Raw genomic sequence first — 17,235 nt, 5'->3', positions numbered from 1 at the left:
TCCTCCCGGCGGAGCTCCCGACCCTCCGCCCGGCTCCACCTTGCCGGCCTGGACAGTCGTGCCCTCTGCCCTCTCTGCTCCCTCTCTGTCGGCGTCCGGCGCGCCTGTGCGACCTCGGCATAGATGAGGCAGGAAGAGCCTGGATTTATGTTTGAACTGAGTGTAACCTGGGTGTACGCGTTCCTGTGCTCATTTGCATGAACCAGTGCTTTGCACTTGCTTGGCTGAGCACTCAAGGCACTCGCCACGCTTCAAGGAATGCGTTCTGAAGAGATCACCAGCGAAGGAGTGGAGGAAGGTGAGGAAGGGTCTGGGATCTTTCGGGAAGCCTGCTGGTATCCTGGCAGGCATATATTCAGAACTTCGTATGTAATATACACGGAGAAGGAACTTCCTGCTTTTCTTAGTTATTGCCTTGTTACATCCCAAGAATGTCATGCTGTGGAGGAAGTAACTGTATAGAATGGTCTTCTCCAGAATGTTCAAAGGATTTGTTTGCTTGCAGCTCTGTGGACAATACAATAAAAGTGAGCGGAGAAGGCCTCAAGCCCTTCTCATTCCAGAAACGAGATCCTGGGTTTGGGTTTTTGTTGGAAACTCATTAAAGAAGAAATTATACTGACACTTGTTAAAGCGAAAAAGTAGGACTTTATTCAGGATTTTTGAGACAGCTGACAAGACCATCTCAATGGAGGAGAGTTACCCTGCTCAATTCTGAATCCGGCAAAGATGATCTGGGGAATTATAGCCCACAGCAGAGTGAGGGGATCAGTGGACAGAAATTTACAAAGAAGAGATATCAAGGGTAGAGGGACAACAGCATTGTTTGAGGAAATGTGGTCTCAAAATTCAAGTAATGTCGTTGTCAGCTTTTGCTGCACAGCAGTGGGATGTTAGTGGACGGAATGTGAGCAGAGAATTGACCTGTGCTTGCACAGTGGGGCTTGCCTCTGATGCTTCTATGAGTGGCTATGAAGAGTTTCTCCTGGGTAGCTGCTCCTTGAGCCTGGTCTTCAGACAACGTGGGGAGCTGACCTTAACTCAACCCAGAGCCTGGAACCACTCCCAACCAATTCTCTGCCTGCAGAAGAGCTGCCAGTGGAGCCCAGCCTAGATCATCTGACCCATAGTTGACCTAAAGACCAGTAAACATGAAATTAAATACTTTTTATGTAAACCACTGGATTTTGTGGGGAAGGGCCAGGCTAGAGGGATCACTTGAGCATAAGAGGCAAGCCATGCTGTGTAAGTACATGTCAATCCTCTACTCATATGATATCCCCTAACATCTTATTAGTCAAAGCAAGTCACATGGCCAGGCCCAAAGTCAAGACCTGGAGAAACACTCTCTGCCCACCAGGAGGCCATCGTAAGAGTGTTGTCTCAGTCTGCTCAGGCTGCCTTAACAAGATACCATAGCCTGGATATCTTAAACAAGAAGACAGTTATTTCTCACAGTTCTAGAGGTTGGGAAGTCCAAGATCAAGATGCTGGCAAAGTAGGTTTCATTCTGAGGCCTCTTCTCTTGGCTTGTAGGTGACCTCCATGTCACTGCGTGTTCACGGGGACTTTCTTCAATGCTATATGTGGATAGAGAGTGAGAATTCTTCCTCTCTTTCTCTTCCTATAAGGCCACTAGTCTTACTGGATTAGGGGCCCACTCTTATAACCTCATTTAAACTTAATTACCTCCCAAAGACTCAGTGTCCAAAGACAGTCACACTGGGGGTCAGGGCTTCAACACGTGAATTTTTAGGGGCCAAGTCAATCCATAGTAGGTGTCAGTGTATGGTACTACCACAAGGGAGTCAATAATTGGAACCAGTGATTCGATCTAAAATTATTCACGACCTTCCCTCATGCAAAATACACTCACACCCATTCCAAGATCCCTCACAAGTCTCATCTAAATCACAACATCAGTTCAAAGTCCAGATTTTCATGACTTCCATCAGGTCCACTTGATCAGGAGACCTATGAACTCAGAAGGCAAGTTATCCCTCTCCCCACCCCTAGGTAGGATGGTGGCGCAGGGACCGGATAACCACAAGGAACACGTTGATTTGAAAGGAGGAGGAGTGACAGGCTGAGCCGTCATATTCCCAGCAATTCTGAAAGCCCCTCCATAAGTGTTGTCAGATCCCCCTGTCCTGGGGGCAGGGAATGTCCCTTGGTTCTGCCCCTGGAAGTGACTCCAAAGTTCACGTTCTTCACGGAATGACTGTCCGTCATTCTCCTTAGCCTCTTCTGAAGAGGCCATGGAGGAATATGCCCTTCTTGGTGGCAGAGCAGCCTTCTCAACCTGCTCCCTGTCTTTAAAATACAGACTCCCACACATCCTTCTACATCTTGAACAGACTCAGAATTTTTTTTTAATAGTCCAGGTTTGTAAGGTGACTTTTGCCCACACAGTTCTCCTAAAAACTTGGTGAGTTTTCTAAGTATTTGATTACAATCTGTATCATGTGCCCAAAGCAACACCTACCACTCTTTTGGGAATACGGCTCTCTTTAGACACGGAAAAGGAAATCTGGGGGCCCTTCAGGCTCCTGGGCCAAGGTTTTTTGTATTTCTAGTGGTCCTTTTGTGCAGCTGGAAGGATCTGCTCTGTGCTCCCTTAGTCCTTTCCACGGGCTTATAAAGAGCTATACTTTTGATTTGGTCCTTTTCTCAAGGCTGTGTTTTAATAGCGACTCCTGTGATTTGAAGAGAAATAGTTCCATTTCCCCAACTCTGCAATTTCTGTGATCTCCTTAGTCCCTCTAATCTCTGCTTGAAATCTGGCCAGTTTTTTTTCCCCCTAAGCTCATTTCCTAGCTCTCTTTGCCCTAGGACTTTTGTCAAATGTAGCTAGTAGTGGCTAGTCCACAGCCAACAGTCCAGCTTAAAACTTTGTTCCTCATTTCATTAGGTACGTTATGTTTCAATAATTGCAGGTGACAATTTTATCAAATATCTTACTACTGCATAACATAGGCCATCATTTTTCCAGCTTATAACAGTTTCTTGGCCACTTGCTTCTCAGTCCCGAATATATTTTTACATTTTTGTTACAGCAGCAGCTCACTTCTAGCTACAAACTTCTGTATTGGTCAGCTTTTGCTGTACCACACATACTCCAAAACTCAGTGTCTTGCAAAAACAAGCATTAGTTTTTATGCTCACAGACCTGCATGTCAACTATTGTTCAGCTGACCTCCGCTGGGCTTCCCTGGGTAGCTGGGCTTCAGGCAGTGGGTTGGCTGCACGTGGTTGCAGCTTATGGGCCAGGCCAAGGTGTGCCCATGTGTATTTGCTTTGGGTTCCAGATTGAAGGGGCAGCAGCTCCCGGAAGGGAACTCTTCTCGTGGTGGATGACAGGAACACAAGAGGGCAAGACCCTCCGTACAAGCAGATTTCACTCTTCACTTATTTACTATTATCCCATTGGCCAAAGCCAGTCACGTAGCCAAGCCCCAAGTCAAGGGGCAGAGACACATGCACCCTGCGTACCTTGAAGCCATAGCAAGCGTGTGAGTGTGAAGAACCACAGGGGCATAAAGAATTGGGACCAATAACTCATAGCAATTGATCACAAATACCTATTTTTTATTTGCTTTTCTGCTGACTCTGTTATTAGGAGCCCAAATGATGCGATGCTAAGATACCGGGGGAGGAGAAGCATTCTAGGATCCCGCGATTAGGTCTCAGTCTTTTAATGAGCCGTGAAAAGAGCGCTCTGACCCTCTCAGATGCTCCCCAGCGTCTGTCGCACTCCTTCCCCCTGAAGTCACACAGGACGAGAGGGCTGGAGCTGGTTATTTCCCTTTCCTCAGGTCAGCTGGGCTCTGGTAAAACCTAAGTTGGTTAGGCTCTGGTTAAATAGTTTCTCTTGAGGGCAGGATTTTGTTAAAAGGAACAGAATGCTATGGACTTATTTCAAAATAGCTACTTGTCCTCTCCCCTTGTGAGAAACATGAGGGTAATTTTCTCTGATCTCTACTCTGAGGACCCAGAGGGGCTCCTGAAGGTAAATCTTATGAATGTTTAAGGCTCCGCTAAGATGGGGCTCCTGGGATTTGTAACTTATAGCAGGTCCACACTGCGCTTCCAGCAAGCCTTTCTGCCCATACTGGCTCCAGCAATGGGCTTCTGCTCCCAGGAAGCTGTGACTCTGTGTTCACCTGCCTCTCTATAATTTTCAGTGACGACTTGCCTTGTGACCTCAGTTTTCTCACGGAGCTAAGAAAGGTTGTTGATTTTCAGTCTATTCAGCTTTCTTTCTTGGGAGGACAGGAACAACCACTTCTAAGCCCATTCCATGTCAGACAAAAACTTCTTTTCTTATGAGGGAAAAAGAAAACTTCGACTCATGGGAAAGAATAAAAGTCACGTGAGATTCTCCTGACACACATGTAACTCCTGAATATGGTTGCTTCTTAGGAAAAGTGGAGGGAATAACACTGAAATGTAACTCAGTAAAGATGATCCAGTGAAGTGATAAATGGATGACACTGTTTATCCGTTAGGTGTCCAAATTTTGATGTAAGGAGTGAATTTAGAGAATTTAGAGGAGTAGCTGAAAGCTAACTTGTCGGTCAGTCTTCTCTGAATGTCACTACTACCAGCCAAGATTTGCTAGGAGCTCAGAAGGAGACAGTTTGCTAACGAGAGACTGAGATGCTGGTGTCTTTATTGCCAACAGGAAGAGTCCACGTGCTTTGGAATCCACATCAGCACGGCGCAGAGTTGACATCCAGTGACAAAATTACAAAAACTAAGTGACCTGGAGAGAAGGGCCCCTGCAGGCAAAGCCAGACATTTCTTTCTGAAGTAATTTTAGGATCCGTTTCAGCACGTGCTTGGTGGAATCCTTAAAATCCTAAACTTCAAGTGTGGGAAAGGAATTTTGGCTTCGAGAAACTTTAAAGCAGATGTTAACAGTTGTCCTTCAAAGGTTATAGAGAAATAGAGGTCTATGAACCATCTACTGGGTCTCTTCTATAAGCATAAAAGCATGTTACAATATTTCCCATTAAAAGAAAAAAACCCTCTCTTTATGTCATGTTTCCCTCCAGGTACCTTTTCTGTTCTCTTTTACCACAAGCCCCTTTTAGGTTGTCTGTCCTCGCTCTCTCCTTTGCCCATGTTCCACTTTGCTTTTGAACGTTGTCCAATCTTATTTTCTCTCTGCCCCTAATGCTCTTCTACGACACAACCCATCAAGGGCATCAGTAAAGCCCGTGCTGCTGTGATTAAGTCTCAGCCTTTTAATGAGCTTGTGTTCCTGGGCTCTGACCTTCACAAGTGCTTTTCAGCTTCTCCTCCTTCCCCCTTAAGTGAGACAGGAGGACGGGGCTGGAGTTGGGTATTTCCCGTCCCAGTTCTCCTGCTGCGTTATACTCGAATATGGCACATTGCTACATTACTGGCCCCCAGGGCATCCTGCCTCTCAGGACCCACCCCCACGTGGTCTCCTTCTGCATCAGTTCTGGACTTGGCCCTGGGGCTTGTGTTGACCAATGGGACATCAGCAAGTCTGAAGCAAGCAGAGGCTGGATAAGCTTTCACGTGTTGATACTGGCTCTCTTGGAGCCCAGCTGCCAAGAAAACAAGTCTGTGCTATCCTGCTAGAGAGGTGATGTGGAGGGGAATCAAGGTGTGGCAGCCCAAACTGACCACCAGATCTGTGAATGAGGCCATCAGGAAAAAGCCAAGTCCTAGCCAACCAGTTGTCTGACTGCAGCTGCGTTAATGTCCCTCCACAAGACACCAGAAGTGCTGCCTGGAGTGGTGTCAGCATCATGATGGTGTAAAACGTTTCTCCTTTTTATCCTCCCTTTTAAACAATGAATAGATATCTATCCATGAACAAAAGCACCTTTGTGGGTGTTGTGGGGTCTAATGCTCTATGCTAAGGAATCTGGGAGGAGACTTGCTCACCTGTGCATCCAGCAATAGGTGCACAGATCTTGCTATGAGTTGTGGAACCAGGGGAGCCAGCAAACCTGCCCAGACCTCTCTCAGCATAGCCAGGAAAAAACCTGGAGGGTGCTGGCCTGGGTAGATACCCACGCATGAAAGAGAACTTGCAGAAGTCCATCTTTCCTGAGGAGAGATTCCAGAATCCCATTCTAGAAAAAAAAAATGAGTTTGATTGCAATGTAGGTGGTGGTAAGAGGAACTTTCCTAGCCCCTTCACCCCTTAGAAGGCAATGCTGTTGGGGGTGGGGACAAGGGCACACCTATCCAGGTGGTGACTTTTCCCTTGGGGAAAAAGGATAGTGGTGAGTGTGAGTGCCTGGCTACCCCAGCTGTGCAGGAAGTGACTGGAGAAACCCATTTCTCTCCAGCAGCACCCAAAGTTCTGAAGTGGGACCTCCATGACTTGGGGAGGGAGGAGATTGTGAAAGAGGCCGATAAGGGACTTCATTCCTGCTGACTGCACTCAGGAGGAAGTCTACCCACAAGCCTCTGGGTCTACCGCACCCTGGGATCTCTCTACCAGATCTGTGGGCACTTCCAATGCTCCAGTGCTGGCCCCACACCTTCCCCTACTCTGCACTGGCTCCTTGTGTGCACTTACACAGGAGGCAGAGAGACAGAGAGCTCCAGTAGACAAGGAGAATTCAGAAAACAGGCCACGCTTTGTGGGCAAGAAAACACAAACTTGAACTATAGCACCATCTTCTGGAAAATGAAAGAGAGGATTCCAGTAGCCAGCCTAGTACTGGTAAGAACCAAGAAGACATAAAAAGTACTCCTACCACAAGAGGGAGCAAGAAGAGCGGAGCAGGTGTAGCAATACAAAAACAGATTAAACCCCAGATAATAACAACAACGTGAACAGAATAGCCCATCTGAAAGCAACTGGCAAACATCAAGGAGGTGTCTGCTACTTCAGACGCAAAAGCAGCAACACAAAACTACAAGAAATATGAAAAACCTAGGAAATAAGCCATCACAAAAAGAAAATAATACTTTTCCAGTTACTGAGCTCAAAGGCACAGAATTTTGTGGCCTAATGTTAAGAATACAAAACACCTGTTATAAAGAAACTTAATAAACTGTGATAAAACTTAGAAAGACAACTCCACAAGTTCTCAAAAAAGAATGTATGACCAAAATGAAATTTCTTCCAAAGAGATAGATATAATTTTTTAAAAAAGAAAGAAAGAAAGAAAGAAAGAAAGAAAGGGCCAAACAGAGATTCTGGGGCTGAAGAACTCAATGAATGAGATAGAAAATGCAATAAGGAGCATCTTCAGCAGAGTACAGTAAATGGAAGATAGAATAAGTGAGTTAGAGGCTAGGAATTTTGAAATAAGCCAGTTAGAGGTGAACAAAGAAAAAGAGAAGACCGTGAAAAAGTAAAGAAATCCTATGTAATCTGTTGGAATCCATAAAAAAGGAAAAACATTTGAATAATTGGGGTTCTAGGAGGAGAACAGGCGGAGAAGGGAGCAGAAAATTTATTTAAGGAAATAACTGAACTATGTAAAGCTAAAGATAATTGAACTGTGTAAAGCTAGCAGTTAACCCTACTGTCTCGGTGCAAAAAGACCTACCCCAAGACACATTATAATGAGGCCGTCAAAAACCAAAGATAAAGAATTCTAAAAGAAACTGGGGGCAAAATATTGTAACCTGCAAAGGATCCCCATTAAAGTATCAACAGATTTTTCAGCAGAAACTCTACAGACCAGAAGGCAGAGGAATGACATGTTCAAAGTGTTGAAAGAAAGAAATTGCCAGCCAAGAATTTGCTATCTGGCAACTATCTTTAAGTTATGAAGGAAAAACAAAAACTTTCCCAGACAAACAAAGCTGTGGGCATTCATCACCACTTAAACTGTCTTGCAAGAAACGCTAAAAGGAGTTCTTCAAGCTGAAACGAAGAAAAGCTAATCAGTGACATGAAAACATACAAAAGTATGCAACATGCTGGTAAAAGTAAACGTTCAATCAGGTCTAGAAAACTCTACATCTGCAATAGGATGGTGTGTTAATCACTTAGCTATAGGATAAAGGTCAAAGAGTAAAAGTATTGAAAACAGTTATATCTACTATAATGTGTTAACAAAAATACCATATAGAAAGAGGTAATAAGGGCAGACTTGCATCCCTGGAATAAATCCCATGTGACCCTTTTTATATATTGCTGGATTTGGTTTGCTGATATTTTGTTGAAGATTTCTGCATCCACACTTACCAGAGATATTGGCCTATAATTTTCTTTTTTGGTAGTGTCTTTGTCTAGTTTTGGTATCAGAGTAATGGTGGTATTGTAGAATTAATTTGGGAGTGTTTCCTCCTCTTCAACTTTTTTGGGATAGTTTGAGGATAGATATTAGTTCTTTATATGTTTGGTAGAATTCCCCATGAAGCAGTCCAGTCCAGGAATGTGTGTTTTTTTTTTTTTTTTTGGCTGGGAGTTTTTAGATGATGAATTCAATTTCACTACTAATGATCAGTCTGTTTAGACAGTCTGTTTCTTCCTGATTCAGTCTTGGCAGGTTGTGTCTTTCTAGAAGTTTGTCCATTTCTTCTGGGCTGTCCAATTTGTTGCTGTATAACTGTTTGTAGTATTCTCTTATGATTTAAAAAATATCTCTGTGGTATGGTTGTAATTTCTACTCTTTTATTTCTTATTTTTATTTGGGTCTCTATTTTTTCCCTGATGAGCCTAGCTGAAGGCTTATCAATTTTGTTTGCCTTTTCAAAAAGATATCTTGGTTTCATTGATCTTTTTTTTGTCTCTATTTTATTTATTTCCTCTCCAACCATAGGTTACAACTTTGAAAGCTATTTTATTTTATTACATAATCTTATATATACTAGTAGCTTTCTTTTGGGGACAAACAATTGAAACAAACATTTTCAGCAAAGTGGAATCTTCCTACATTAGCTTCAAGATGAAGGAAGAGAGACCTTGACTGTGGAATGCCAGACACCAGTCAGCACATGAAGTTGCATTTGGTTTTAGTCTTCACGGAAGTTACGATTCCAGTATAACAGCTAACATTTATTGGGCTTCAGGCCCTGCCCTTACTACCACCCCTCCCTGAAAGCTCATGGTGGGGAGGCCAAATAAAACATGAAGATAGGACAAAGAACTAAAATTCACTGCACTTATATATTAATGCCTTTATTTGCATTATAACCAATACAATTATTATTAATTACCTCTTTTTGTAGATGAGGTAATTGAAACTCAGAGAGGGCAAGTAACTTGTCTGAGGTCATCCAGCTGGTTAGTGGTGATATGTCATCTTGGTCTGCAGTGACACTGTGCAGGATCCCATGTTGGTACATCAGGTATCCTGGAAGTATAGTGCTCTTACAAGAGAAGAAGTAGACAATTGGGAGTAAAATACCATTGGTCACATTCTTTACGTTTTGTCATTTTTTAAATTAAAGTATAGTCAGTTTACAATGTTGTATTAATTTCTGGTGTATAGCATAATATTTCAGTCATTCATATACACGCATATATTCCTTTTCATTATAGGTTACTGCAAGATATTGAATATAGTTCCCTGTGCTGTACAGTAGCACCTTGTTGTTTATCTATTTTATCTATAGTAGTTAGCATCTGCAGGTCTCCAACTCCCAATTTATCCCTCCCTTCCCCCTCCCCCCTGGTAACCATAAGTTTGTTTTCTATAGCTATGAGTCTGTTTGTTTTGTAAATAAGTTCATTTATCTTTTTTAGATTCCACATATAAGTGATATTATATGGTATTTTTCTTTCTCTTTCTGATTTACATCACTTAGAATGACGATCTCCAGGTCCATCTATATTGATGCAAATGGCATTATTTTATTCTTTTTTATGGCTGAGTAGTATTCCATTGTAGAAATATACCACAACTTCTTTATCTAGTCATCTGTCAATGGACATTTAAGTTGTTTCCATGTCTTGGCTATTGTAAATAGTGTTGCTATGAACATTGGGGTGCATATATCTTTTCAAATTAGAGTTCCCTCTGGATATATGCCCAGAAGTGGGATTGCTGGATCATAGGGTAAGTCTATTTTTAGTTATTTGAGGAATCTCCATGCTGTTTTCCATAATGGCTGCACCAAACTATGTTCCCACCAACAGTGTAGGAGGGTTCCCTGTTCTCCACACCCTCTCCAGCATTTATCGTTTGTGGACTTTTTAATGATGGCGATTCTGACTGCTGTGAGGTGATACCTCATTGTAGTTTTGATTTGCATTTCTCTGATAATTAGTGATATTGAGCAGTTTTTCATGTGTCTATTGGCCATTTGTATGCCTTCACTGGAGAATTGCTTGTTTAGGTCTTCTGCCCATTTTTGGATTGGGTTGTTTGAAACATCAGTTTTATTTGAAGGAAGAATTGACATGTAAACTACAGTTGTTTTGACTTGGAAAATATGAATTGTGTAAATGCAAAAAACAGCTAAGGGATAATTTGGTTTGTAAAAAGCATTATTCGCTAGGGATAGCCTGAAGATATTTTCTAAAAACTGGATGGAGTAAGCTTGTCAATTCAAGGAAAACAACTGATAGCCTCTGTTGTCAATGATAAAGTGACAGCATTCAAGCAAAGATTCAAATATTGGAAAACATGTATTTGTTACTATAAGCTTGATAGCTTCCCAATACTTAAAGGCTTTTCTGATGAGAAATGTGATTCTTTGATACTGTATAATGATATAATGTCAACATTTGGAAAATCTGGACAACTCAGGAAACCAGTATTTTCTAAATAACCAGTGCATGATTCTACAAAAGTATACATAGTTAACAGATGCGTTCAAAGTGCAAGATAGACCGAAGGATTTTAATGTAATAAGACTACAAACAGCTCATTGAGGCAGTTTCAGATTTTATGCTACAAATAATCTGTAAGGAGCTATCACTTGTAGGGGTTTGTTTTAAAATCAAAGAGGAATAGCTTCAATTATCTGCAAAGGAGTATTAAAATATGCTTCCTTTTTCCAACCATGCCCAAGCTAGGCTGCATTTCCTTTATAAACTTCAATGAAAACAACATACTGGAACAGACTAAATACAGAAGCATGTATTAGAATGTCTTCTGTCAAACAGACATTGAAGAGATTTGCAAAATGAAAAAACAATGAATGCCACTCTTTACACTAAAAATTCTTTCTTCTGAAAAAGGTATTTATTTTTCATTAAATAGGTCTATGTTAATAGGCATTGAGTTTATTGTCATTCTTAAATAAACAAGTAAATGCTTTTAAAATGTCTCAGTTTTAATTTCTAATATGGGAATATCAATAGGTGTAACTCACATAAAGAATTCTTTTGGAGTCTTCAATGGTTTTAAGGATATAAAGGGGATTGAGAGCCACTAACATTATTAGTAAGGGTGGAAATATTGCCAATTACTAGATGGCTAAAGGTTAAGATTTTTCACATCTCTCCAGCTAATTTACACAATTTATATTTTCCTTATGCAAAAAGAATAGCTAAGGGATAATTTGGTTTCTAAAAAGTATTACTCATTAGGGATAGCCTGTTAAAAATACTGTGAAATATTAATAGCAAACGACTACACAACAAAACAAATCAAGGCTAGAAAGAAAAAAAGTCATCTCATAAATTAAAAAAGTCAAGTAGACACAAAACATCATTTACCACATTCCCAAGGGCAGAAAATTGGACTTAGATGATTATAAAGAAGGAAATTTTAAAATGAAATGTATTTAACACAAAAATAAGCCCCTATTCTTACCTAATAGAAATCTGAGATCGTTAACAAGAATAATTTCACTGTTGCAGAAATTGAGAATGAATTACAACAATCGCTCATTGCAAATAGTCATCCTGTGGGGTACTGCAACTAGCCTGAATTTGTCAAACTGTTCACATCTGAAGCATAAAACTTTTAAGTGTTTAAGTTGTAGATTTATTAAAGTGAGTAGCAGCTAGAGCTGGAGCTCAAAGAGCCTGCTTTCCAGGGATCCAGACACCTTGGTCATCATCCCTGCTGGTCACTGAATAACTACAGATGGCAGGAAGTTTTCATTCCTGTGAAACCATAAAATACTAACACATTTATGGTGCTAAATTTAAATTCCATGCTTAACAAGACAAGACATTCTTCATTATATGCAGATGACATATTACCATGTAGAGAAAATTGTAGACTCCACACAGAAACTACTAGAGCTGATAAATATGTACTTCAATAAAACATTAAAAAAATAAAAGCTTAGCTATTGTTTTTTCTCATATTTCTATTTTTTTTGGTAAAAGGATATTTTCTTTTGTTCTTAGTTTGCTACAGTTTGAAAAATCATATATGGATGTTAAATTTTAGCAAATGATTTTTCTGCATCTGTAGAAATAATCATAAGGTTTTCCTGCTTCATTCTGATAATGTGATGAATTACATGGATTTAAGATTTTTGCTTGGGGTATGTGGCTTGCATATAAGAATTAATATCATTTATTAAGTCTAAAAGAATCTCAGCCATTTTCTTTTCAAATATTTTTATTCTCTTTCTATTTTTCCTCACTGGGACTCAATTAGGCATATGCTGGACCTTTTTATTCCAATCTTCCTGCCTTTTAATTTCTCTTTCCTAGCTTTCCAAACGTTTATCTTTCCATGCTGCATTCTGAATAATTTCCTCAGAAATATCTTTTTTTTTAATGTATTTTGTTATTATTTTTTTTATAGGGGGAGACAGTTAGCTTTACTTACTTATTTTTAGAGGAAGTCCTGGGGATTGAACCCAGGACCTTGTGTGTGCTAAGCATGAGCTCTACCACTTAAGCTATACCCTTCCCCTCTCCTCAGACATATTTTTAAATTTTCTAATTCTGCCTTCTTTGTGTCAAAATTGCTGTTTAAATAATTTCAATTATAATTGAAATAATTAAATAATTCCTTAAATAATTTCAATTATCATAATGTTCTTTGATTTTTCATTATCTGTGTGGTTTTTTAAAACAGAGTCTTTTATACATTCATGTATAAATAAGACATCATGCTAAAAAAGACATTAAAAGGATGTATGTCTTCTTTTTTCTTTTTAATCGTTTTAAGCACACTTACCTTAGAGTCTCTATCTGATTGTTTTTCCACTCTGTCTATTCTCTACACAGCAGCTAGGATGATTATTTTTAAATGAGAGTTGGGTTATACTATTCCCCTCTTCACATCTCTTTAAATGTTTTCCACCATAATCACAAATGCACACCGGTGTTCCTTCTGCCTCTTTTCTCCTTCCCCCAGATATCATGAATCTCCCTCCCTCCATTCCTTCAAGTCTCTACTCAGGTGTCACCTACTCAAGGAGGGCTCTTTTAGCAGACTCCTCTGGTGCTCTGATTCATATCCTCTCTGCTTCATCTCTAGTTCCAGCTACAGCTATAGTGGACAGTATGTCTCGGCTTCAAACTCACCCATCAAGTCACTCACTTTGTGTTCAGGGACTTCTCCAATGCTTAGCACTCTGGTGTTAGCACACTTGTCCCATACACATATACAGTGTGGAAGTTCTGGGAGTAGCACCACCGTGGACAACCCTCAGTCAGTGATAGATGGGAGCTGATGGATAAATTCCCTTGCTACTGTCTTTTGTGCAGAGAATTCTGGGAGGAAGCAAAACCCTGCTGCTCTTGGCAGCAATAACACACACTTACATTGGGTTTTTTCTCCTTCCTTGTCTGCTTTTTTTGTTTCATCACTCCTGTTCCTTGGAATCACCTCCCAGATAAGCCATCTGCACACAAGCCTCTCAGACTCTGGTTTTTGAGTGAACTTAATGTAAGACTTCTTCCTTAACCGGCCAATCTAAAATTGCATCTCATTCTGTTTGTCCTTTCATTGCTTTTTTTATATCCTTAACATGTAACATCCTATTATATATTTAAATGTTTATTATTTATAGACTACCTCAATTGAATGTTTTTTGCTGTTTTTTGTTGTTGGATCCCCAGTGCCTAGAACAATGCTTAGCATGTCATAGACACTGAATATACATTTATTGAATATGGAAAAATGGATGAAAACCAGCCTGGGTAGTTAATCACACTGCTTATTTTGTTTTCTGATACTTTTTATTGACAGAATGTTTTGATGTGTTTTATAGTTTTTGATTGTCAGATCATCTTACGTGAAGCTTATTTTATAACTTTTTTTGAGAGTCTTGTGTATCCTAGATTGTTAATGTTTTCACCAGATTGGTTTTATATATTATTTTGTCAGACTCTCTAGGGATATTATTAATTATAGACCATGACATAGTGAACAGCAGCCACTAGCAATGGGTGTTAGTTAGGTTTTCCTTGATTTCTAACTTATTTTACCTTATATATTAAAGTAAAATTTTGGATATTATTAATTATAGACCATGACATAGTGAACAGCAGCCACTAGCAATGGGTGTTAGTTAGGTTTTCCTTGATTTCTAACTTATTTTACCTTATATATTAAAGTAAAATTTTGAGCATAAAGGTTCATGGCTATTTTTTTTTTTACCTTAACTTTGCATTAGCTTTAATCTATTAAAAGCTACTAAGCCACCAAAAACATCACAGAATCTAGTTAACCTTTCTTAGAAAGACAAAAATTTCAGGGGGGAGTGTGAACACAGTTCCCCACTACCACAAATTATGCAGTTGAGTTTCCCACATTTGGGGGGAATCGCAGGGGTCAGCACATCTGGAGTGCAATAGATGAGCCTCAGTTTCATGGCTGTTTTAATTCATTTGAATTGTATTGTTTAATCAGTAGAAACCATTTAATTTTTTTCCTTAAATTCTTTTGAATCTAATTTTAATGTAAGTAAACTCTGCATTTTTTTCATATTTTCTAGCTATAACATTGACAATTATTTTAATCTTAATCTTCCAGGTCATTTTGTTTTAGATATGTTTCCTTTAAACCACCTAGAGCTGGATTTGCAGTTTAACCCAATACAAGCATTTTCCTTTTTTTTTTTTTAAGTGGATGTTTAATTTATTTACCTTAATTTATATAATTTGTGTTTCTTCTGTCATCTTGTTATGTTTTCTTTTCCTTGTGCTTTTAACACTTTCCTTATTTTGCTCTATATGCTTTCCTCACCCCCAACCCCTCCAGGGAAAGTCACAGGTCTCCCATTGGTGGGCACAATGGAATGTTTCTGAAGTATTTTTAAACTGCATTTTTCTAAGTTCCCTAGAGTCTCTTGGAATTGCACTTTTAAGACCTTCCCTCACTTTGTAACCTTTATCCTATCACTTACCTTACCTGTTGGCTAAAGCCAGGACTTGGGAAGAGGGGAAAGGCCAGAAGCAAGAATGGAAGCACTGCTTGGATAGCACCATCTTGGTTTGCCCACACCTAGTTGCCAAAGCAGCAGGACTGATGGTCTCCTGCTGTATTGAGAAGAATATTTGGAATATCTAACCTTTACTCATCGAAGTTCTCATGCTAGCATGACTGTGGCTTTGCACTGTTATCAAAACTCTTTCTTCATCTTGTATTTTGGAGGAGTATTTTTGCTTTGGGAGTAAGGGAAAAGCAGCAATGGCCTAAAAATCAACTCTAACCCATTACAGTTACCTGGAGACCTTCGTGAGACAATGGGAATGCTGCAGTTAGTAAAGAAACTATGAATGAGACATTTTTATGTGGCTGTGACACTTACATATGGCTACAGAAATAAAAAAAAGTCCTGCTAAGGAAAGTGAATCTCATATCTCAAATCATCCTACCAGGATGGAATGTTGCTAGACTTCAAAGACCCCATGGATTTTGTGAGTTCTCTGAGAAAAATTTAAAGGAAATTTGTAATGTGGCTACTAATACATCAACTTTGAGTCACTGATAAAAGACTAGTGAATTTTTGATCATGCTTACACTCACCATCTACTGGATGTTGCTTTTATTTTTGATGTTTTTAACTGACTATTAAAGACACATATTAGTAATAGTACCGAAGTAGACATTTACTATATCTTTCGAAGCTCTTGCCAAGAGAAACAAGCATGCATAGACACTTAGGATGGTTTAAATGAGAACTGTGAGGGGCCAGAGAATAAACTCCAGAGGTCTATGGTATTCCAGGGTCCCTCAATTTTGAATACTTACTATGAAAATTGGGGGTGGGGTATAGCTCAGTGGTAGAGTGCATGTTTATCATGCACGAAGTCCTGGGTTCAATCCCCAATACCTCCATTAAAAAAATTTTTTTAAAAGAAAGAAAGGAAGAAAGGAAGAAAGAAAGGAAGAAAGGAAGAAAGAAAGGAAGAAAGGAAGGAAGAAAGGAAGGAAAAAGAAAAAAGAAAGAAAAGAAAAGAAAGAAAAGAAAAGAAAAGAAAAGAAAAGAAAAAAGAAAAGAAAAAAGAAAAGAAAAAAGAAAAGAGAAGAAAAGAAAAAAGAAAAGAAAAGAAGAAAGAAAATAGAATCACAAGCTCATCTGCCCTAGATTGTAAGCTTCTTGAGAGCAGAGGCCATGTCTTACTCATTTTTGTACCCCAGGGTCAAGGACAGTGTATAGAATGTTGTAGGCTCCACAAATACTGAAAGAATTCAGTGCTTCAAAGTTAAACATACTCTAGCATTTTCTGATCATCTTTTAATGCCAACTTTTAAGAAACTACAAATACCTAGAAATAAGGAAACTGAGATGTAACTGACATTAATTACGTTCAGTGGGTTTAAGTGCAAATTTATTTTCAGCTTATTTTTGAAAGGGCCCAGAAGCTAATTATCTCTAATATTTATCTCTGGATTTATTAAGTCCTACCTTTGTAGTTAGCAAACTACGCTATGGGAAGAATTTTTATCTGCTTGGGCAAATCTATTCTCTCTTAATTACTTCTTTATCAGCTCCCCCTTGAGCTATTAAATATTATGTTACTCAGTCAAAACTGTCAAGCTGTCTTTGTGAAGCTCATGGGATTATGGTTGTATACATTTATAGACAGAGGGTTTAGCTCTGCAAAAGAGGAAAAAATGACAAGGTACAAGATTAGGTTAACCTCTCAGTGGAAAAATGTAAACATTTGTCAGCAGTGAAAAGAAATATTCTTGTCTTATTATAAAAACATCTAGATCACTGCATTATTTCAAAGCAGCTGCACAGTCCTTCCTACCCGTCAGAGAGCACTCAAAATTCACAAATTATATGCGGCTGGGAGTGCATTTTAAAAAATGTGTCCCAAGTGTGGGGTTTACTTTACTTGCATCTGTTTAGCGATCGTAGTCCTGCTTCTTCTAGAAGCCTTTTGTAGTTGTTTTTTTTTTTCATTCACCAAGT

The 17,235-nt window shown here is 39.5% G+C and overlaps 1 long non-coding RNA gene and 1 pseudogene across 1 annotated transcript in view; one reads left to right on the top strand and one right to left on the bottom strand.

The window, feature by feature from the left end:
• The first annotated feature begins 12 nt into the window (after positions 1-12).
• LOC116148084 (uncharacterized) overlaps positions 13-17,235 on the top strand; it is a 68,956-nt gene continuing 51,733 nt past the window's right edge. The window contains exon 1 of the long non-coding RNA XR_004131551.2: positions 13-298. This is a non-coding gene — a long non-coding RNA (uncharacterized LOC116148084). The remainder of the gene's footprint in view (positions 299-17,235) is intronic.
• On the bottom strand, positions 14,563-14,738 carry LOC116148233 (U1 spliceosomal RNA; annotated as a pseudogene).

The sequence above is a fragment of the Camelus dromedarius genome, chromosome 23, assembly GCF_036321535.1.
Source record: "Camelus dromedarius isolate mCamDro1 chromosome 23, mCamDro1.pat, whole genome shotgun sequence".
NCBI classification, from domain to species: Eukaryota; Metazoa; Chordata; class Mammalia; order Artiodactyla; family Camelidae; genus Camelus; species Camelus dromedarius.
The sequence above is the reverse complement of the archived record's forward strand: the minus strand, read 5'-3'. Positions and strand labels throughout refer to the sequence as shown.